At 32.4% G+C, this 25,764-nt stretch overlaps 1 long non-coding RNA gene and 1 other non-coding gene across 2 annotated transcripts; both read right to left on the bottom strand.

Moving 5' to 3' along the window:
* Positions 1-291: 291 nt before the first annotated feature.
* LOC145271164 (uncharacterized) lies at positions 292-11,687 on the bottom strand. Its single transcript, XR_013865719.1, has 3 exons — positions 11,437-11,687; positions 3,184-3,313; positions 292-1,770 (listed from the first exon to the last, which is right to left on the bottom strand). It is a non-coding gene; the product is annotated as an uncharacterized LOC145271164 (long non-coding RNA).
* A 7,846-nt stretch (positions 11,688-19,533) lies between these two features.
* Positions 19,534-19,696, bottom strand: LOC145271525 (U1 spliceosomal RNA). Its single transcript, XR_013865936.1, has one exon. It is a non-coding gene; the product is annotated as a U1 spliceosomal RNA (small nuclear RNA).
* Between the last annotated feature and the right edge of the window lie 6,068 nt (positions 19,697-25,764).

Here is a 25,764-nt window from a genome sequence, read left to right on the forward strand (position 1 = left end):
TTTAATTTACTTCAATAAGATTTTAAAGATCAAGGAGTTTCTTTCTGGATCTAACATTTGAATTCATTTCGATTTGCATTTATTTCGAAGTTACTCTCACCCAAACGGGATACTCGTTACTTATTTCAGAGACCATGCCATTTAAAAAGCATTATTTAGATTCTAATATTTTATTTATTTCCTGTGCTACTTAGACCATATTTGGAACGATCTTTATGGCTTTTGTAAATTGTTAGTTATTTTTAAATTTTGTTTATAAAAATAGAAATATTAAAATAGTGAAAAAGAATACAGATTTTCAGCTTTTTATTTTATGAAATCAAGTGGTTCCCTAATTAGAACTAATATTTCATTTCATTACGATTAAAATTGAACAGCAGTATTTTTAAGTATAAACTATTATAGCAGAATCAAATGACACAATCCTAGCAAATGTGTTTTATGTAATACTGTCTAGCTTAACGGTCTCATATGAATAAATGTGAATTCTTATATTAATACTATAAACATATTTTGAACGTTTTTAATAATTGTCTTTTTATGTTGCACAAAACATGATTGAAAAGAAAGACTATTTTCATATTCTGCAAAATTATGAATTTTCACTCGTGTGAGTTTTCATATGTTTGACCAACGTTGATTTTTGAGAACAAGAATATCCACAAACTTCACAAGTATGTGGCTTTTCCCCGGTGTGAATTCTCATATGTCTTACTAACGATGATTTCTGAGAAGTAGAATATTCACAAACTTCACAAGTATGTGGCTTTTCCCCAGTGTGAGTTCTTATATGTCTCACTAACATTGATGTCTTAGAAGTGGCATATCCACACAATTCACAAGAATGTGGCTTTTCCCCAGTGTGACTTCTTATATGTACAACTAAGTCTGATTTTAAAGAACAAGAATATCCACACACTTCACAAGAATATGGCTTTTCTCCAGTGTGAGTTCTTATATGTCTTACTAACGATGATTTTTGAGAACAAGAATATCCACACACTTCACAAATATGTGGCTTTTCCCCGGTATGAGTTCTCATATGTCTTACTAAATTTGACTTTTCAGAAGAAAAATATCCACACTCTTTACAAGAATGTAGCATTTTTCTATTTTTAATTACTTAAGTTTATTAAAAAAAAATCAGCTAACAATTATTTCGTAAAGATTTGGATTTTTATGATTAAATTTGTTTTCTTAGTTTTTTTTGGTATTTTTTGTCGTTTTTATGCATACAACTTCATCAATGCCATAGTCATTTGGGAAGGTGATATCAATAATGAGCGCAAGTCTTCATTTTCACATCAAGAGTATCCACACACGTTACAAATTATCTTGTTTGTACGAGCTGACGACTGGACTCTATATCAACTGTTGAACATATATTCATATATATTCCAACTGAGATATCTTTTTTAAAATGATTCAGAATGTCACCACATTACAAAAACAATGCCTTTCTCTCTTTTTTAAATTTATCATTAATTTGTACAAGCTGAGGATGAGGCTTTATATCAAATGTTAAACATATAAGATGTTTTTATAGAATTGTATTCAATATTTTTCTTTTTTAAAGCCACATAATTTTTTCTTTAATTTGTGATGCGATCTTTTATGACGTTTATCACTGTTGCAAAGTTCGTTCAATAGTTGAGTCCAGTATAGAAATCGTCTCAGAGATATCGCCGCACTCTTCCAATTAACATAACAAGTGTTAATGGAATAATGTTTAAAGATAATGTTATTCCATTAAAATTCCATCAGGAACATCTGTAAAAAATAATGAAATTTAATCTTTTTTTATATTTGCATTCACATAACAGTATTATTCTTGTTTGTTGTTGTCAATATTATTGGATTGAACTCACAACCTGTAGATTAATTAATCTAAGATATTCATTGACGAAACATTACAAAATGATCGGATAATTTCTTGTTTGACACAGAGTCAGGCAATAATGGTTTTGCTTAAGATGTAATCTTGTTGAAATTATATCCAACCCTGTTTTTATGATTTAGATCCTGGTCAGAAGAGAAATACTTATATCGATACAATTGCCATATATATATATATATATATATATATATATATATATATATATATATATATATATATATATATATATATACACACACATATATATATAAATATATATATATATAAATATATATATAAATAAATAAAGTTATATATATAAATATATATATATATAAATATATATATATATATAAATATATATATAAATAAAGTTATATATATAAATATATATATATAAATATATATATATATAAATATATATATATATATATAAATATATATATATAAATATATATATATATATAAATATATATATATAAATAAATATATATATATATAAATATATATATATATAAATATATATATATATATATTTATATATATATATATATATATATATATATATATATATATATATATATATTGAATTCATAAATTGTTATTCTATCAAGCAACTCATTCGTTATTATATATTAGATTGGTGCAAAAATAATGCCGTTTTTTTACTTGAAATTGAACGTCAAAAAAGACATTATTTTTACACAAACTTGATATATAATAAGGTTAGATGTTTTAAATTAATTATAGTAAATGATTAATTTTATATTTTGTTATGGTCTACGGTTTGCACATTTTTATTAATAAAATTTTAATACTTTTTTCCCCTGATTTGATAAGGATAGAATAGTTTAATATGTGTAGTAGGTTTGGGTGTGGATTATGTATTATTTTGATATTTTAAACTTTCCTAATTTGTTCATCATTAAATTCATTTGAAAAGCTACAGAAAAATCGATATATTTTTTTATATTTTGTCTTGTATATTATTTGAAATTGAGAGCGTTTTTATCAGTGTTCATCTATATCTTTAACTATATATTAACAAACACTTTAAAGATATTACAAAAGCTGATTCAAAGAAGGTGATTTTTCCCAACCCTCCCAATTACTTAGACAATCAGGTATCGTAGATGTCTACAAATATCACAATATACATTTGTTATGCATATGTGCTGATACAACTATGTTTGTGTTAAGGCTCAAAAAGGGTTTTAAATATAGCAAGTACTTTAGTGGAATGCTATTTGATAAACTTCACATATATGCATCACGACCAACGTGATGATGAGCAAAATTTAACTTACTTCTTGTGACGTTACGATCAGGATTCGGTTCTGAGCTTCAGAATGAGTGAGTGACTCGCTTGACACCAGCACGTTTCAGACTTCTTCTTTTCAAATCGACCATCGAATTTTTCCTGGCTTTTATATCCTCCTATCAAAAAAATAAAAGGAAGAGACAATAAAAAAAAATAGCTTCTCCCATCATGCACTGCCTTCGCAAGATGCTCTTTGGGTATATAAATGAGCCAGCCATCCTGTCCTTCTTCTTTCCCAAAGAGCGATGCAAATACGCTCGGTACGTCGTATATTACTTATTTCTCTTGTTTCTAACCATAACCCAGCCTTAAACGGAACATTTTCTTTTTTCCTTTCGCATATGCCCCACCTTTCTCTCTCTCTCTCTCTCTCTCTCTCTCTCTCTCTCTGACATTTTTTTTTATTTGAAAAACCGACTGTATCTCATTTGCATATTTCCCCAGATCTAGTTACCTCAGGTGACCACCAGTCCATAAATGGAAGAGCGGAATTTTTCCTTTCTTTCTTTCCTGAAACAGACGGTATGTTGTACGACTTTCTAATCACAATTTAAATTGCTATAAACAGATAAAATACAATTATCCGAACCTATCATTTACGTTTTAAATAAACTTTGATACCGGCATCTTTGTTTGAAACAACAAAATTTATTATTTCTTCTCATATATTTCTCAATTGTCAATCTATTATTCCAAGCTAATAATTATTTGATGAGAAATATTGGTGCATCTCTAATTCAGCTGAACATTGAAATTATTTGTAACAACATGTCTTTAACTTATCAGCGTTTAAATGTTTTATCTTTAAATGTTGGTATTAACCAATGCCTTTTATAAGGGTGTTGCCATATTGCCAGGTGGCTGTAATTATTAAAAGAGTCCTGAATACCAATATTGTCATTAATTATCCTCTTTACTGTTTGTCTGGTAAAATCTTTAAATGCTCTTTAAACTGAAGTAATGCAAATAACGTCTGCCTGTGCTTCGTAAACCATGCGTTAATGAACTCTGCAATCATGTTGAAGTTAAAATTGGACCACCATTTTGAAAGAGACTTTAACTGTTTTATTTTCATAGAATAAACGTTTTTGCAAATTGAACAGAGGTTTTAAATAAAAGTTCGTTTAGATGTTGACAAAGCCTAATTATCTTTTTCAGCTGCCATTAACCATTTTGCATGCTGTTTATGAAGTGCAGGCTGGGATGTGACACCAATGTTTATAAAGTATATACATATAAGTATTGTATTGAGATAGTTCTGATCTTTGGCATAGTTTTAGATTTGGTTTATTAAGCGCTATTTAGAATGATATGACGTTATAATTACAGTGAAGTACACACTGTTTAAAGAAAAGGCTATTAAATTGACGTTATAATATCAGTGAAGTATAAGCTGCTTAAAGAAAAGGCTATTATAATGACGTTATAATATCAGTGAAGTATAAGCTGTTTAAAGAAAAGGCTATTATAATGACGTTATAATATCAGTGAAGTATAAGCTGTTTAAGGAAAAGACTACTATCATGACGTTATAATATCAGTGAAGTATGAGCTGTTTAAGGAAAAGACTATTATAATGACGTTATAATATCAGTGAAGTATGAGCTGTTTAGAGAAAAGACCCTTATATTCTTAATGTGTAAAGTGTGTGTAACAATGGCTAAATCGAATAAACCTAAAAATTCAGATGAAGAAAGATATGATTATGATTTTTGTCTGACGCATCTACGCTTATCTGATACACAAAATAACATAAGTCTTTGGTACTTTAAATCTTCACACTTCTATTTTGCTTGAGAAGCATAAATGCATTAATTTAGCAAAAGTTGTTCATGGAAGAGACAAGTGTTTTGATATTGCAAGATGGCTTCAGCGACATTTCATTTTATAGAGTGTTAAGAATTATTCTCTTTGTTATATTTACAGCATTTTAATTGAGGTTATGCAACTCATATATAAGGAAGTGATGGAATATGTTTAAATTCAAATTGCAATACCAATTTAAAGGATGTTTATTATTTTGTTTACATTTGCTGTTCGCAATTTTACACTTTAATCTATGTTATTTTCTGTCAAAAAATAAATGGTAGTAGGAAGGCAGGCTCAAACTCGATGGAGGAAAAGAATGAGATAAAAAGTGTGACGTCTTTGCAGTTACGACCACCGCCAAACCAGAAGTGACATAGGTTTAAATTAAGGCTAGTCAATCGAAAAGAGGGGATGACTTTTGAAAATATCGGTGAAAAAAGGAAACCCTCCCTGTAGGAAAGTGCCCAGTTGAGGATGAAAGTTTTAGGCAGACATGCAAACATACAGTTATATATTGATAGCTCAAATTTTCGACCCGATTAAAAAGCCTGCCCTATCTCTGAATACCCTTTATGTAAAATTTCAAATTTTTTAACCAAAAATTGTCTGAGTAATTTGCTAGAGACCGCAGAGGTAATTTTATAAAAAACTTTGACCTCTACTATGACCCCTTAATATTTATTGTTTTGGGCTTACATCAAGTTATTAAGTTAGCTCCATGTCCAAGGAACCTATATCTAAAATTTCAATTGTTTATACCCAAAATTAGCGGAGGAGTTTGGTAGAGTCCTCAAAGGTCAAATCGTTGAACTTTCACCCCTTGACAGCTAAATTTCTGGCCGAAAACCGGTTACAAAGATTTTCCCAAATCTCAATTCCCTGTATATCAGGTTTCGAGTCTGTAGACTGAAAATTGACAGAATTATTATCTCAGTAAATGTCTTTTATAGATATACTAGCATGAGTAACCGGGGTTGCCCGGGTGTTTGTAGGTGTGTGTGGTGTTAAATAAAAAAAAAAACGGGGGTGGGTAGAATAGAACCTAAGGCGAAGTTTGAAAATAAAATCGGCCAGCCAGAATGAATTACTGAAAGATGTTTGAATTTATTTAAATAAGAACCAAATTGAGGTGCGCGCCCGGAAGTTGTTGAGCGTTACGACGATGACAATGTCAATGACCTGGTTTGATTGTTATAAGTGAAGTAAAAATAGAAAACAATGTTAAAACTTAAGCGGGACGGGGGAGTAATCAAAACATCGAAAAAAAACACAAAAAACAAACATAAGGCAAACGAACGATGAAAACAGAACACGAACACGTGAAAAATGGCTTAAATAAGCCTGTTTCGATATTAAAGTTTAAGAAATCAAGATTAGAGGAGAGGGAATCAGAGAGAACTTCGTCATTTACGGCCTTTGATGTGTTGCCATAGATGCTCGTGTCATCAGCATAGATTTCAACGAATGAATTAAGTATGTGTTTTGGGAGATCATTGATGTAGATCAGGAAGAGAGTTGGGCCCAGGATGGACCCCTGGAGGACTCCAGCATTAATACTGTGGACCTCAGGTTTCTGCCCATCAACCACTACTCTTATGAACCTGTCAGAGAGAAATGATTTAATTATTGAGAAAACATTTCCAGTTATACCGTAGCTGGATATCTTGTGAAGTAGGCCCTTATGCCAAACCTTATTGAAAGCCTTTGATATGTCAAGGGCAATTGCCCTAGAAAGGAAGCCTCTGTCGAGAGATTCATTAATCCTATGGGATATAACTGTTAGCAGATCAGCTGTATATCTAGCAGAACGGAAACCATATTGCATGTCACTAAGTGTTACATTGTCGTATAATAATGGGTTGAGTGTTTGTTGTTGCTATATATTTATATTGTTGTATCATAAAGGGAATCGTGTGTGAGTGACATGTATTTTCAGAACCTACCTCTGCTTCTTCGATGTTGGGCCATCTGGAATTTCTCGTCCTGGAGGGAGACTTGATACTTGTTTTTGGATGAAGATTCAATCACTCCAAGACAAGGAATTAGTTCTATAGTTTTTTTCACTTTTCCCAGATGTCCTGCAGAAGGTGGAAAGTGAAATCGGCCTGTGTGGGTTCTTCTTCTACACAGGTCAGCGTTCGTCCCCCCCAGTGAAGAGTAGGAGACAACGGGAAGCCATCCGTTGTCTTCTGAGTCCAAATCAAATCTCAATGATTCAGCTAACCTGATCACATGACTCGCACGCAATCCAATCAGCTGATCTTAACTTCCAGTCAACGTGTCTACACTATAACTCACCTCTCTCTCTCTCTCCCTCTCTCTATTCCTTAACATAAGGAGGTTATTTCTGCTGAGGTGGTTAACTACTTCTTTATTTAATATGGATTCCAGTACCTTACTCATAACACACAAGAGACTTGGTCTGTACTGAGAGGGGGATGATTATCGCCTGAGATCTTAAATACAGGGCATATTGACGAGGTTTTCCAGGGTGTTGGAAAGCACTTCTCCTCAAGGCAACGCTTAAACAGTTTTGTAAGTATGGGGGCAAGTTCTGGTCGAAGTTTTTTCAACAGTATAATTGGAATGGGTCTGGGTCAGTTGCTCTACTGGAATCAAGGTTCTTGATTAGTTTGGCGACCTCGTGCACAGATATTTCTATGTTGGATAAGGTGTTGTCTGTTGTAGGAGGAAATATGGGGAGTTGATGCCCTTCCTCGAAAAGGGTAGAGTTAGCTGCAAAGTTCTTGGCGAAAAGTTTGGCCTTGTCGGATGCTGATGAGATTACCTCAGGTCCATTGATGATGGTTGGGATAGAACGTATGCATCTGTTCAGGATCCTGTTTGCTATTTGCCAAAACTGGTGGGAACCAAGCCGCTGCTCAGCTACTTTGGATTTGACAGACTGAACATATAGCTCTCTTGCATTTTTTATTACTCTTTTACAATTGACAGCTTTAGTCTCAGTACATCTATTACGTTGGTAGCTATGGAAAAAAGTGATTTCTGTGCGCAATGGCAGCAGCACATTCTGGGGAGAACCATGGCTTGCTGTTAGGTTTTTGTTGGAATTTTTTGGATGGTATGAATCGGTCTATGCCTACAATTTACCATTCGGTAAGGTCTGATACTATAGAGGATAGATCCTTTTTAAACATGGAATGCAGAAGCAGATCAGATATGAATTTACGGAAGTTATCCCAGTCAGCCATATCGATATACAGTACGGTGGAGAGGTACATCTGAAGACTTATTGAATTTCATTTTTATCTTAACTGATATAACTGTGTGATCGGAGGATGCCAGGGGAGATAGAACGGAACATGAACATAGCTCAGGGAAAGTTGTGAGAAAAAGGTCTAGAAGGCTTGCATACTGACCAGTAGTATCGGGCACACGGGTAGGTTTATGAACAATCTGAGCGAGGTCATAGGCAATGGCAAAATCATGACAGAACCTCCCCTCATAATCTGTCTTATTTGAGTGGGTCAGCCATTCCACATTATGGACATTGAAGTCACCGCAAATGTGAATGGTAGCCGAAGGATGAGCAGAGACAATGAGGTCAATTTTCTCAGATATACTCTTAAGGACAGTAACCCCGCTGTTGTGGGTGTGATAGAGAGCAAATATGAATCTATTTACTATTTGGAAAACAAGTCCTCGCATTAGGAAGGTTATCCTTGCAGACCAATTCGTACTTTAACCTAACAATTTAATAATCAAAAGGATAATTTTATAGTTTTGACCAACCCCCCAACAGTAGTAAAATAAATAAAAAACGAATATATTATGCGTAAATGTGACTAAAGGCAACATAATACTTTTCTACATACCTGGATAGATTTTTTTCTGTGTTTTATACTTATTTTAAAGCGTTTATTTATTTAGAAAAATACTGATAAGTTTAAGTTAGTAAAAGAGAAATAGCTATGATCATTTTCACTTTTTTTTCGATTGTAAACTATGCTAGTTTAAATTATAAACATTTATCAATATTTATTTTCGACATTGGCTTCCATTAGTGATGGGCGATAAACAGGCACATATATAATATAAAGTTAATAAATAAGAAAGTGATCTATAATATAAAATAAAAAAATCTTTGATTAAACATAAAAATAAAATTTTCTGCTCAATTGTTGACAATTCGAGTTAAATTATTGTTTATATGGTAATTATTATTATTATTATTATTATTATTATTATTATTATTATTATTTCGAGTTAAATCATTGTTTATACGGTAGTTATTATTATTATTATTATTATTATTATTTCGAGTTAAATTATTGTGTATATAGTTATTATTTTTATTATTATTATTATTATTATTATTATTATTATTATTATTATTTCGAGTAAATTATTGTGTATATTGTAATCATTATTATTTCTAGTTAAATTATTGTGTATATGTTTTTTTTTTTTTTTCGAGCAAAATTATTGTCTATATGGTAATTATTATTATTATTATTGTTATTTCGAGTTAAATTATTGTGTATATGGTAATTATTATTATGTTTATTATTATTTGGAGTTAAATTATTGTGTATATGGTAAATCTTATTTTTATTATTATTATTATTATTATAATTATCATTATTATTATTATTATTTCGAATTAAATTATTGTGTATATGGTAATTATTATTATGTTTATTATTATTATTTCGAATTAAATTATTGCGTATATGGTTATTATTATTATTATTATTATAATTATTATTATTATTATCATTATTATTATTTCGAGTTAAATTATTGTGTATATGGTAATTATTATTATTTTCATTATTATTTTTAGTTAAATTATTGTGTATATGGTAAATATTATTATTATTTCGAGTTAAATTATTGCGTATATGGTAATTAGTATTATTTCGAGTTAAATTATTGTGCATATGGTAATTATTATTATTATTTCGAGTAAAATTATTGTGTATATGGTAATTATTATTATTTTGAATTAAATTATTGTGTATACTGTAATTATTATTATTTTGAGTGAAATTATTGTGTATATCGTAATTATTATTATTTTGAGTTAAATTATTGTGTATATGGTAATTATTATTATTTGGAGTTAAATTATTGTGTATATTGTAATTATTATTATTTAAAATTAAATTATTGTGTATATGGTAATTATTATTATTTTTAATTAAATTATTGTGTATATTGTAATTATTATTATTTTGAGTGAAATTGTTTTGTATATGGTAATTATTATTATTTCGAATTAAATTATTGTGTATATGGTAATTATTATTATTTTGAATTAAATTATTGTCTATATGGTAATTATTATTATTTCAAATTAAATTATTGTGTATATGGTAATTATTATTATTTTGAATTAAATTTTTGTGTATATGGTAATTATTATTATTTTGAGTTAAATTATTGTGTATATTGTAATTATTATTATTTTGAATTAAATTATTGTGTATATGGTAATTATTATTATTTCGAATTAAATTATTGTGTATATGGTAATTATTATTATTTGAAATAAAATTATTTTGTATATGGTAATCATTATTATTTTGAATAAAATTATTGTGTATATGGTAATTATTATTATTTTGAATTAAATTAATGTGTATATGGTAATTATTATTATTTCGAATTAAATTATTGTGTATATGGTAATTATTATTATTGTGAATGAAATTATTATATATACGGTAATTATTATTATTTTGACTTAAATTATTGTGTATATGGTAATTATTATTATTTTGAATTAAATTAATGTGTAGATGGTAATTATTAATATTTTAGTTAAATTATTGTGTATATTGTAATTATTATTATTATTTTGAATTAAATTATTGTGTATATGGTAATTATTATTATTTTTTATGTTATAAGGTTTACTTAAATAAACACATTTTGTACAATATTCTATATGTTAGATTTAAAAAAATATATTTTAAGAGATTATTTTGAAATAGAAGCTTCACAGATTTTTTATGTCTATTTTTTATGTTCTCTATTTAAACATATTTTTAAAATTCAATAATTCCACGGCATGTTTCAAACAAGAGCAACCTTCGATAACGTCAGCAACAGAGGGGCCCTCTGCTGCTGACGTTATCGAAGGTTGCTCTTGTTTGGAGCATGCCGTGGAATTATTGAAAGGCGTTTACGTATAGAATTTTGCACAAAATTGTACCAAATTCTATATGTTAGATTGAAAAACATATTTTTAAGAGATTATTTTGAAATGGAAGCTTCACACATTTTTTTTTTATTCACGTCTATTGGCGAAATCAATATTTTTATTAGATTGCAATAAAAAAAAAAACTTATTTTAATGTTTCTAATTAATTTAAAACTTATTGGATTTAAATTTTTTAAAGTGTATAAAGCATTTATATTTACAATTTAGGTGTATAAAGAAAGAAAAAAAATAATAACTTACCTTTATTTTTACTGGAATTCAATTACGAAAAAATCATCGGGATAATTTCGTTTTTCTTTTGTCTTCAAAATACAAACATTGTTTTGTTTGGTAGGATTTCTTTAGACAGTTGATACAATTTTTTGTTTTGTGTGCTCAATCCATGAAGAAATAAAATATTTGAAAATATAAAAGAATCAAAACTAAAAGATGAAAAACACTAATAAAATATGAAATTATTTAAATAGAAAATCAACTGCTAACGAACAAAGAATATGGGTCACCGTAATACGGTGTAATCATTATTTCGTTCCTCGTCTAAAAATCTCCGTCCATTAGTTAATCGTGCCGAATTGTTTTCCTATCAAGTTTAGAATATAGTTGTCAACGCTTCAGGCTTGCTGTAAGATTAAGACTGGGCATTTAATTATTTGGACTAGTCGAACTGCTGTTAACATCCGTCTGAATAATCCAAATAATTCTCATAAAACATTTCACATAAACAAATCAAATTTAGGTTAACAAAAAGTAACCCTTTCGAATGAAGATGGCTATAAACAATATTAAAAAAATATATATTTTTTAAATTTTTCTTAAAAACAAAATGTAAATATATATATAAACAAAATATTTTAGAAAATAATTTCTCAATTTTAAATAAAAATTGATCGTAAACATAAAGCATTTTTTTTTTTTTTGCAAATAATTATTGGAAAATATTGCAAAGTGTTTACATAGCTGGTTCTTTGGGATAATAGGGGCGCCTCAAAAAGTCAACAAACAGAAAATTTTAGTTTTTACTATTTTAAATCTCTTTTTTATTTTCCCTTTTTTTTCTTTTTTTGGGTTTGTTTTACTGTACACATAGAGTCAAAAAAGTTGTCAAAAAACAAATATATAACAAATAAATGGTACCAAAGGCAAGATAAGTTACTTTTCTACCAAACTGGATATAATTTTCGTGTTTTTATTCAATTTAACATGTTTATTCAGCTCGAAAAGCATACAGTGTTTAGCGTCACTAGACAAAATACTGTTAGAAATTCGCTCAATATATGTTACCGTGACATAACTTGACATATATTCAGTGTTTTTTTAATAGTATTTTGTCTAGTTTATTATTTATAACACCTTTTCCCGAACTTACCGTGTTAAAGAGAGAATCGGCCGCCATCTTGAATTTTCCAATACATCGCTAAATCTACAGCAGATGTGCTTACAGATGTGCTTACAGTCATATCTCATAGGATTAGCAAATCTCTCGACGGAGGCAACCTCTCTAGGGCAATTGCTCTTGACATATGTAAGGCCTTTGAAAGGGTATGGCATAAAGGTTTACTTCATAAGATCTCTAGCTATGGTATAGCTGGAAATGTCTTCTCAATTATTAAATCATTTCTTTCTGATAGGTTCATAAGAGTAGTAGTTGAGGGGCAAAAATCAGAAGCCCACAGTATTAATGCCGGTGTCCCTCAGGGGTCCATCCTGGGCCAAACTCTTTTCCTGATCTACATTAATGATCTTCCAAATCACATCCTTACATCATTTGTAGACATTTATGCTGACGACACTACCATTTATAGTAGCACATCAAAGACAGTAAACGACCAAGTTCTCTCCAATTCTCTCTCCTCTGATCTTGAGCAGGTAGTACAATGGGGAAAGGAGTGGCTGGTTACTTTTAATGCATCTAAAACCAAGCTTCTCTCTTTACATCATCAACATTCTGATCCCCATCTGGCATCAATTGAAATGAATGGCTCTCGTCTTCAGGAGGCCTCAAGTTTTGACAAGCTTCTGGGCTTGACCATTACTCCAGATCTTAAATGGAACACGTACATCAAATCTGTTGCCAAGGCCGCTGGAAAAATGGTGGGATCTTTCTATCGATCCAGTAGATATCTCACTGCTGATGCAATTCTCTATCTATATAAGAGCCAGGTACGTCCAAGGATGGAATACTGTTGCCACATCTGGGCAGGAGCTGCTAGAAAGGACTTGGCCTGCCTTGATAGAGTTCAAAACAGACTTCGTAGCCTCGTAGGAGATGTATTTTTCTCTTTCTTGCAACCTCTATCCTCTATCTCACAGAAGAGATGTTGCGAGTTTGTCTCTGATGTATCGTTATTTTCATGGAAAGTGTTCGACTGAGCTTCAATCTATGCCCCCCCTCGCCAAACTTTCACAAGAAACACTCGTCTAGCTGTAAACTCTATCAATAATTCCCCCCACTCTTTATCTGTGCCTAAACCTAAACGTAGATTCCATGAACAAAGCTTTTTTATTAGAACTGCACGCCTGTGGAATTGTCTTCCGTTTTCCTGCTTTCCGGCTGACTACAATATGGTTGTCTTCAAGTCTAACGTAAATAAGTTCTTGATGAGCCGTTCCATATAAGTTATGAAATTTAACAAATTTTCATTACTAATGATTATTATATTGTCCAATTTCTACTGTACAGTCTTTAACCCTTATCCTTGAGTGGCCTCTTGGCCTTGATAATGTGTTGATACCTATGAAAAAAAAGAAAAAAGTCCAATGTGAACACGTTCTAACTGAATCGTCCCCCTAAGTAATCCAAGTTACAAAATTCCCACTGTTTACTATGCTAAAATCACAATGACTAATGTATACCTATTAACCCTTATCCTCGAGTGGCCTCTGGGCCTTGATAAGTGGTGACACCCATGTAAAAAAAAAAGCCGGGCATCGGCGTTGAAAATAAGGGAAAACTATGTATTCTGGGGCAGATGATTAAAAAAAAAGTTTAAATGAGCAAAGAAAACTAGGGTAAATATGAATAATCACCCTTGAAAATTCCTTTAAAATTACCAATTAATAAGGTTTTCGGGGGCTGAAAACGAAAATAACGTTTGAAATTACGGCAAATGAGTCGTTTCAAAGATATGAAGAAATGTTAGTTTTAAAAAAGTGGGGGATCACTTTTCTATAATAATGTAACGTAAAATGAGCACCCACTTTGTGATTACCACATGATGAGAGGTGGATGACAAAGGAAAAAATAAACAGATGCGGAGGAAAAAATCGAACAATAAAAAAACGATGGGTTGAGAAATGGGTGGAATGGAGAATAGTTCTCAGAGAATTAGAATAAATGAGGGATTTGGGAGTGAGTGGAAAGAAGAGTAGTTTCGAGGAAGAGAGAATTCGATTAGGAGAGAGGCAGAATTAGAAAAGAGAGAGGGATACAGATATAATGAAAAAAGATATATTAGGTCAATGAGAGAGAGAGAGAGAGAGAGAGAGAGAGAGAGCAAGGAGAAACAGAAGAAGAGGTGAAGCAACAGAGGCAAACAGAGATTTCGAAAGAAAGAAAGCAACAGATTAAGCGCGGTAGAGAGTAATGATATATATATATATATATATATATATATATTTATATATATATATATATATATATATATATATATATATATATATATATATATACATACATACTGATATATATATATATATATATATATATATTATTGGTAGTATCGTGTAAACATAAGCACGATGTGTCAACCAAAGAGTGCTCAATGTTTAGACAGAGCAATATTAATATGGGACATATTCATATATATATATATATATATATATATATATATATATATATATATATATATATATATATATATATATATATATATATATATATATATATATATATATATACACGGTGGGGTAGTAGGAAAAGAGATATTGAGAAAAATAGGGGAAAAATCTTTTAGGTGAAATTATCTATAGCAGCACACATAACATCTAATGTCATTTTATCTCGGCATTTGTTCAATTTTATTTTAAGAACTTTAGGGTTTGTATTACTGTACACATAGATTCGAAAAAGTTGTCATAAAACAAATATATAACAAATAAATGTTATCAAAGGTAAGATAAGTTATTTTTCTACCAAAGTGGACATATTTTTCGTGTTTTTATTTAAGGTAATATGTTTATTCAGCTCGAAAAGCTGACAGTGTTTACCGATGTATTGGAAACTTCAAAATGGCGGCCGACTCTCTCGGAGAGGGTAAGTTTGGGAAAAGGTATTATAAATAATAAACTAGACAAAATACTTTTAGAAATTCGCTCAATATACCGTGACATAAGTTGACATATATTCGGTGGTTTTTTAATAGTATTTTGTCTAGTTTATTATTTATAACATCTTTTGCTAAACTTACCGTGTTAAAGTGACAGTCGGTGCCATTTTGAATTTTCCAACACATCGGTAAACACTGCATGTTTTTCGAGCTGAATAAAAATGTTACATTGAATAAAAACACAAAAAAATATCCAGTTTGGTAGAAAAGTAACTTATCTTGCTTTTGATAATATTTATTTGTTATGTATTTGTTTTGACAAGAAATAAAGAAGGATTCACTCTCCATGATTGACCACAAAGAATAATCAAGAACGTTAAGATCACGTGATGAGGCCATTCTTGTTTGCTGATCCAGGACTAAAGTTGTCTGTGTTACTTGAGCGGTTTGGCTTTTTGCACCATCTTGCAATCAACAAATACAGAATTATACCATGGGGTTAGTTCACATTTAAAAATGTCCTCAATGTAACGTTCTGTGTTAAGAACAAGAAAAATAGTCTATTGGCATTTTTTAAAAAATTGATGGAGATTTCCCTCTTTCAGAAATGGCTGCTCAGACCATCACTGATGATGATTTCTTCATTTTGAAAATCTTTTCTGTATTATCAGGTATTCTCACAAGGACTTTTTCATTTTGATGCTTGTGGGATGTTGAAGTGAGAATAACTTTTCATCTGTGAAGATGATGTTATTGAGCGTGCCTTGTCTGATAATAAGGTTTAACAAGAGTCGATTTCTCATGAGTTTCTTTGCAATTGTGGGTGCAGAGAGAACTGTCGCTTTTGGAGCTTATAAGGTGACATAGGCACCGCCAAAACTGGGGGGGCAGGTCAGTACTTTTTGACGGACCGTCTTTTTAAAAATCTACCAAAAATCAGGTAATTATCCGATCAATACGAAATTTTCAGCGATTATTAGGAGAAGAATGAACTTTATAACAGTGTACTTATTTTTCATAAACGATATTTATATATATATATTTTTTTGCTTACAAAACCCCCCCTTGTTTTGAAGTGGGAACAAATATGCTTAAAATAATCATCTGAAACTGAACAAAACATATTGTGTTGTTGTAAGGGACAGAATTATAGATTAAAAAAAAAAAAAAAAAAAAAAATTGTTTGCATACCTTATTTTGACGTCTGAATATCAGAACTTCGATTGTGTTTAATTATCCCGCTTTTGAGTTTTGAAGTGTGAAATTCGGTGAATATGTTAAGTAAAATAATTAATTTAAGTTAAGCAAAACAAAAAAAATTTTTTTTTTATATTTATACGAAAAAAGCCATTTTAAAATTTTTGATAAATAAATTAACAATTTTTTTTTAGAGAGCCGAATAATGCATGACCATTATTAAACAGAGCATGCTTTGAATAATCGATACAAAAAAAAAAAATTCGATAAATATTGTGCCCTTTGTGTTAAAAATAGCATCATTTTTTTCGATCTCGTTTGAAAACGTTTGCCGCCTTTCGACTACGGTGGACCAAACGCGCTGAAATAATTTTTTTTTATTCTGCTTTAAATTGCCCCCTCCCCCCATTTTGGGGAGCCTAGCCCCCACACACATACGCATTAAAAACCAAACTCATACAAATGGTCACCCATCTGGTACTGGCCAGCCTCAGCTTAATAATACATTGAAATTTTCGTCACTGAAAAATAAGTTTTTTTGGCCTGTTTAGTCTTCCATAGTTTTCGTCTCATCGAAAGAAACTTTAAACAGAGTCGATCTGAACTCTTCGGCGACGCGAAATATCTAGTTACATATATGAATAAGTGGAATTATTTGAAATTCAGGTACTTATATTATAATATTTTTGCATATTCTCTTAGAAAATCATCCTAAATCTTAGTTAGACAATAAATGAATAAATAAATTATTTCAAAAACCCTTTTTTTTAAATATTTAAGTACGTTTTTTGTGCAAGACAAAAAATAACAATTGTTAACTTTTTGGGAAAATTTAACATTTAAAATTGAATTAAAAATAGTAGAAAAAGTTTTACATTATTCTGTTTTCTATATAATAAAATTCAGGGTTTTATCTTTCTGGAAAAAAAAAAGTTACTCAGAAATAATGGATTTTAATAAATGTAATTTAGTTTTAAAAAACAACAACAACTTGATTTTGCGGCCATTTTTGGCGGTGCCTACAAGTCACTTCGACAGGTAAATAGTAATCGTCCATTTTTATAAACATTTTGTTGATTTTGATTTTTTCCCAACTTGAATATTTCTTGTACACGTAAAAATTAACATCTTTTGTTTCTAAAAATAATTAGAAATCATACATTACATTATCATATAATAACAATTAAATATTAAATTTATTTTAATATTATCATAAGAAATAGTTCAGAAATTTTGTAACAGGGCTTATGTCCACACTGTATATCGAAAGAAGACACTTTCAGTAGCTGTAGGCGACAGCTAGACGAATTCCTCACGATTAAACGTTGATTACATTTACATGCAAATTAGATACAATCAGAACGTTGGAATTGAAGTGGATAATAAAATGGTCGAGAGAAATGGCGTATTTCTTGGTATTACAGAGATTAAGGGTGATTAAGCTAGGCACCGCCAAAACTGGGGGGGCAGGTCAGTACTTTTTGACGGACCGTCTTTTTAAAAATCTACCAAAAATCAGGTAATTATCCGATCAATACGAAATTTTCAGCGATTATTAGGAGAAGAATGAACTTTATAACAGTGTACTTATTTTTCATAAACGATATTTATATATATATTTTTTTTTGCTTACAAAACCCCCCCTTGTTTTGAAGTGGGAACAAATATGCTTAAAATAATCATCTGAAACTGAACAAAACATATTGTGTTGTTGTAAGGGACAGAATTATAGATTAAAAAAAAAAAAAAAAAAAAACATTGTTTGCATACCTTATTTTGACGTCTGAATATCAGAACTTCGATTGTGTTTAATTATCCCGCTTTTGAGTTTTGAAGTGTGAAATTCGGTGAATATGTTAAGTAAAATAATTAATTTAAGTTAAGCAAAACAAAAAAAAAATTTTTTTATATTTATACGAAAAAAGCCATTTTAAAATTTTTGATAAATAAATTAACAATTTTTTTTTAGCGAGCCGAATAATGCATGACCATTATTAAACAGAGCATGCTTTGAATAATCGATACAAAAAAAAAAAATTCGATAAATATTGTGCCCTTTGTGTTAAAAATAGCATCATTTTTTTCGATCTCGTTTGAAACGTTTGCCGCCTTTCGACTACGGTGGACCAAACGCGCTGAAATAATTTTTTTTTATTCTGCTTTAAATTGCCCCCTCCCCCCATTTTGGGGAGCCTGGCCCCCACACACATACACATTAAAAACCAAACTCATACAAATGGTCACCCATCTGGTACTGGCCAGCCTCAGCTTAATAATACATTGAAATTTTCGTCACTGAAAAATAAGTTTTTTTGGCCTGTTTGGTCTTCCATAGTTTTCGTCTCAATCAAAAGAAAACGTAAACAGAGTCGATCTGAACTCTACGGCGACGCGAAATGTCTGGTTACCTATATGAATAAGTGGAATTATTTGAAATTCAGGTACTTATATTATAATATTTTTGCATATTCTCTTAGAAAATCATCCTAAATCTTAGTTAGACAATAAATGAATAAATAAATTATTTCAAAAACCCTTTTTTTTTAATATTTAAGTACGTTATTTGTGCAAGACAAAAAATATCAATTGTTAACTTTTTGGGAAAATTTAACATTTAAAATTGAATTAAAAATAGTAGAAAAAGTTTTACATTATTCTGTTTTCTATATGATAAAATTCAGGGTTTTATCTTTCTGGAAAAAAAAAGTTACTCAGAAATAATGGATTGTAATAAATGTAATTTAGTTTTAAAAAACAACAACAACTTGATTTTGCGGCCATTTTTGGCGGTGCCTAGAAAGCGGAGGGATTACAGACCTACGAGTGAGAGGTACTTGGAAGAAGTAGGGAAGGATTTCTGATTTTGATTGTATTATCAGGGTGAGCGCGTACGCAGACCCCACACTTAGAAATAGCACGTCCGAGTCGTCCACATTTGGGACGATCGCAAAGGTCAACCCAACCGCAGTGCAATGGATGGGCCTCGCTCTGGGGGAACGACCTTAATGATCACCGTTACCCCCACGTAAGGTAAGTATATTTTTTATGTGCCCACCACTGTTTTTATATCACACTTCTATACTAACAAATTCTGACCAATATAAAAAATATATTTTCTCAAACACTTATTATTCTGACCAATATAAAAAATATATTTTCTCAAACTCTTATTATTCTGACCAATATAACAATATATTTTCTCAAACAGTTATTATTCTGACCAATATAAAAATATATTTTCTCAAACACCAATAAAAAAGCTAAAATAACTCCACATAATTCTCACCAATATCAGTATATCACAACCCCTCTCCCACAAAAGAGACGTTGCGAGCCTATCCTTGTTTTATAATTATTTTCATGGCAAGTGCTCGTCTCAACTCCAATCCCTGGTCCCCCCTCGCCAATCTTTCACGAAAAACACCCGTCTAGCTGAATCCACTGTGAAAAATTTCCCCCACTCTATATCTATGCCTAAATCAAAACGCGGATTCCATGAACAAAGCTTCTTTCTTAGAACTGCACGCCTGTGCAACTCTGTTCCGTCTGCCTGCTTCCCACCTGACTACAACTTGGATGTGTTCAAGTCCAACGTTAACGGATTCCTAATGAACCGCCTCCTTAAGTAAACACTTCATCAAATCTCCACACTAACGTAATGTACTTGCAATAACCCTTATCCCTGAGTGGCTTCCGGGCCTTGATAAGTGGTGATCATTGTGTAAAAAAAAACATTCTCAAGATCGGGCCAACTGTGGTTAAGTAGATCCGGGTGAGTAGGGACATTTGTCCTCAGACGTCAGCCCATTAAGAGTTCGCTGGGGCTAAACCCACAGTCCATTGGTGTCGCTCTGTGTACAAGCAAAGAAAGATATGGGTCTTTTGCCTTCTTTAAAATTCTGTTCATTGTTTTCACACAGGCTTCTACAGCTCCGTTGCTTTGGGAATAGCGGGGACTGTTTGTAACGTGCTGAAAACCCCAGTCATTTGCGAACTTGGCAAAGTCCTTCGAAGTATACTGGCTTCCTGGGCCTGTTCTTAGGATGACACGTACCCCATATCTGGCAAAAATAGCTTTAAAACTCTGTATGATTGCACTGGAAGTCATTGAGGTAAGCATGGCGATTTCTGCATATCGAGAGAAGTAGTCGACAAGTATGACATAGCTGCTGCCTTTCAACTCAAACAGATCAGAGGCTACAGTGTGCCACGGTCTTGTTGGAAGCTCAGTTGTCATGAGGGGTTCAGGCGGTTGGTCGCTTAGCTCGGCGCATCTTGGACAGTTTTCTACAGTTCTTTTGATTTGTTCAGATAGTCCTGGCCACCATACGGACTGGTGAGCTCTTTGTCTGCACCTGGTAATTCCCTGATGACCAGTGGATTTTGGCAATAATAGTCGGTCTCAGTAGCGACGGGATTATGATCCGTATACCATACATCAGTAATCCATTCTCACACATGATGCTGCCACGGTAGGCCCAATAGGGTTTAATTGATGCTGGGACATGCTCCTTTGATGGCCAGCCATTTGTTACATATTGTTATATGCAGTTCCTGATTTCATCAGTTTTAGTAACTTCCTCCAGCTCTTTCAGACGTTTTGCTGTGGCATGTTCGTTGGTGTTTGGAATTTCGAGATACCAGTAAGCCTTTCCGGATCAGGTCGCAGGCCGTCAGCACTGAGTATATGTCCAAGAAATTTTACTGACGACTTGGATATTTCGCATTTTCCCGGATTGAGCGTAATACCAGCAGCCTGAATGTTTTTCAGTGTGCTCTTCAGCCGGGCATCATGTTCTTGTTGGTTTTTTCCATATACTAAAACATCATCTTGCATGCATATGGCTCCAATTTCGGTCTCTAGTACTTGTGACATGCGTCTCTGGTAGATCTCACTCGCTGATGAAATACCAAACGGGAGGCGCTTGAATTGGTATCGTCCGAATGGAGTTATGAAGGTCGTCAGCGAACGAGATTCTGATGAAAGTGGAATCTGCCAATACCCGCTGTTGGCATCCAACTTGCTCATGATTTTTACTTCCCCTAACTGAGCCAAAAGGTGGTCGACCGTAGGGAGCATGTGGAGTTCACGTTTTATGCACTTATTGAGATTTGTGAGATCTACGCATATCCTAATCGTTCCATTTGCTTTTGCTACTACAACCATGGGGGAACACCATTCGGTGGGTGTGTCAACCTTGCTTATGACCCCCAGTTTCTCCATTCTCTGGAGCTCAGCCCGTGTTTTCTCCATCAAGGGTAGTGGTACGCGTCGTTGTGTGGGTACTGAGTATGGACTCGCATCCGGATGTAAGAGTATGGTACATTCTTCTCCAAATGTGCCTAGGCCTGTGAATAAGTCTGGAATTTCTATTTTTGGGTCGAATGGGCGTTTCTGGCTGATGATGGTATGTAAGTCTGGGTGGACAGTTACGAGCTTAAGTGCTTCGATGGCTGGCCTTCCTAACAGTGGCTCCTCGAGATTGGGGAAATAAATATTCTCTGTTCTGCTGAAAGATCTTCATGCGAGACAGTTGCAGTGACCACTCCAGTCACTTTGAGTGGATTACGTCTTGGACCATGAAGAATTTTGTGGGTATCTGAGAGGTCTGGTAGGTCTCTCTGTAACTTATATATGTGCTCTGGAATCGCGGTCACATCCGCCCCAGAGTCCAGCTTGAATTTCAGTGGCACTCCATTGATAGCGATATTGGTTCGCCAAGGCTTACTTATGCTGATATCTGATATCGTCAGAACACCAAGGTACGCATTCTGATCGCTTTCACAGTCATCTGAGCTAGGTTTAATTTCATGCAGCCTTCGTGTGCGACAGCACTGAGCATAGTGGCCAACCCTACCAAAATTGTGGCAGGTGGCTGAGATGGCAGGACACGTGCGTCTCTGGTGTTGGGTTTTGTTACCACAGCGGTGACACTCAGCCTCTGGTCTATACTGCTGTGTGCGCTCATTTTTTTGTCGATTTTCGTAGTGCAGTTCTCGCCCGGGTCTTGTTATGTGTTTACCCTGACCTTGTCTGCGAATTCGGTTGTCACTAACGTAGCGGACTGCAATATTATTGTCAGCTGGATGTTCACCAACGATATGTTCTGGGGACCGCAGGAGATGCTGTTGTGATTTTATTGTTTCACTCTGTCGTGCGCATCTGATGGCCCCATCCAAGGTGAGGTCCGGAATCATTTGCAGACAATGATAGCTTAGGATCTGTGTACCTAACTACAATTCTATCACGAATTAATTCCTCGTGCAGGTCTCGAAAATTGCAGTTTTTAGCTAGTGTGTGGAGGTTAGTGATAAATGAATCAATGGACTCACCTTCCTCTTGACACCTTCGGTTGAATCTGGCCCGTTCATAAATTACGTTCGTATCACCCTTGAAATGGTCATTGAACTTTGCTACCACTATATTGAAGTTCTGGGCTTCCTCGGGTGCAAGTTTGAATGTGGCGAAAATGTCTTCGGCTTTATCACCCATACAATATATTAGGGTGTCCACTTGACAAGCATTTGGTTTTTCATCAAGGCTGGACACTGTCCGGTAACGGTTGAACTGTCGTATCCATTTTTCCCATGACTCGGGTTGGTCGAATGGAAAGGACTCATGTGGCTATTCATACTGGGGGATTATTATGGAACTTCACGTATTTCTTTTTTTTTAACGGCTCTTAGGCTCGATATTTAGTATAACTCTTTCCCCGTATTTTGCTCACATTTGTTAGTAAATCCTTTGTTCTGACACCATGTTGTGTCAGGTTTCTATTAATAATAACAGGACAAGAATATGTGACCGTTCAGACCAACATGACCGACTGATCAAGTCTCGTTTATTCACGTTTACGTCCGAGAGTTTACATTATAAACATTGAACAAAGGGGGACAACTCCCACCGATCCAAAGGACATAACAACTGTAATATTTAATGTCAAGGTCGTTTACATGTGAACAACATAAATTCATAATCTTTTCACTGAGAACAAATACAAACGTATGAAAACTTTTAGAATTCAAACCAAAGCACTAAACCAAAAACATATTTATGTAATTAAATCAGTTTTGTATTTCATTAATTGGCACTTGTACAGTTTAATCAAGACATAAAAAAAATAAAAATATTTAAAAAAAAAACGAGTTATATTGTACATACGCGTTATGGAATGAAGTTCTCCAAAAAAAAGTAACTTAATTTGATCAAGTACTTTTTCTTATAGAGGAAATCAAATTTTATAGTAATCGATCTATCATCGCCATTTTGGCTATTTAGAGACATGAGGAGGGGTGGCTTATACAAAGGACAAAATGAAAAAAAGATTTAAAAAGGACAAAGAAATTCTGTAAAATAAGTGAAAACATATTTATATAAGTATTTTTTTTCTGCTCATGTTTCAAAACAAAATAATCTCGTCAAAATTTGAAAAACTTTAAACGGTGATTGGAGTTATCTTCTCCTGGCGTTCCCTTTTCCTAAGCGAAAAAACAAAAAGATGGCCGTTACCCGATCGATCTCATTAAAATTTGATTTTTCTTGGTAAAATAATAATAATAATAATAATAATAATAATAATAATAATAATAATAATAATAATAACTGCTGGATCAAATCAATTGATTTCTTTTTTCATGAAAACTTTAATCCATAACATACAATATATTTTTTTCAATATTTTAAATTTTTGATGTCTTGATTAAACTGTACAAGTTTAGGGGAATTTCCCTAATAAAATAAAATAACACAATTCTATGAACAATGACAAACAACTTCTTCAACTTAACAAGGGAAAGGTTTATTCGCAGAGCGTACTGAAGGAAGTAAGTAGAGTCGTGTCTCCACTGCCTTACGAGGTAGTTACAGCCGGCGGCTGTCCTCAATACCTTTAGTAGGAGCAGCGAAGAGAACAGGCGTCTAGCACCGACGAAGGCTGGTAGCGTAAGAGAGAGTTTTCTTTTGGGACCGGAAGCTGTCTGGTCCCTAGGGGTTAATTTGTATTCGTGTGCAAGTCCTCAGATTGGACAGTTTAATGCCGCATGGCGCATCACTCACTCAGAGGAAGCGAATGCGCGAGAAGAAAAGGGGTCTATTTGTGTCTGCTACACAAGCACCCATTATCATATCAAAGGACGGATGAAACAAAAATAAATTAAAAATTACGATCTAAAGAGTTATTTTCCCTTACATGAGCAGTAATTTAAAAAATGCCAATAGACGCTATATATTCTTTTTTCAATATATTAATCTCATAGGATAATTTGCGTCGTCGGCGTCGTCGTCGTCGTCGTGGTCGAGATGTAAATGATATAAAATATACTTTTAAAAGTTATATTTGTGACGACAGAAAAAAAAGGTTTAGTTTATCAATTTTAAATGTACCTATTTACTACGCCTCTCCAGGGGACAGAGTTAGACACCAGGGTCGTTTTTTAACGTGGAGAAAAGGTATAAAAATAAAAATTGTCTCAGTCGTGAAGGATTTCTCCTCCACCGAAAGAGAACAAGAAAATGAAGTGCAGCACTGCAGCATCTGAAGAACAGATACTACACTTTTAAATGTAATAACGAAAAAAATAAAAAATAAAAACACCAAACTTTTTATTATTCTAATTTACTTTCATGTATACAGATTTTTGTAAAAGCAAATTTTATTCACTTTTTTCTTTAGAAAAAATATTTTCCTGTACGCCACACATAGTATATATATATATATATATATATATATATATATATATATATATATATATATATATATATATATATATATATATATATATATATATAGTAGGGTGCAAGCTAATTACAAGGCGATCTGAATGTTGTTAAGTATCGATTTGTGTTCTGCTATATTTTTTTCTCATATTCACATCTGCGAGTCGGGACATTTTACAACATTTCGTTACTTCTCTATCAAAGGAGAAGGTAATACATGGGAGTGCGCAAAACATGACACGTAAAGCCAGAAATGCACAAACAAACTAGAAACAGCTACTACACTTCCATCGTTAGTCGTTGATTGCATGTAAAACATCAGGTTTAAGTATGGAATTATAAGTTAAGGTCATCGTAAAGTTAACGGAATCGAATCTGATAAAAATAAGT

This window comes from Euprymna scolopes, chromosome 46 (genome assembly GCF_053919585.1).
Source record: "Euprymna scolopes isolate OS-2025 chromosome 46, ASM5391958v1, whole genome shotgun sequence".
Lineage (NCBI taxonomy): Eukaryota > Metazoa > Mollusca > Cephalopoda > Sepiida > Sepiolidae > Euprymna > Euprymna scolopes.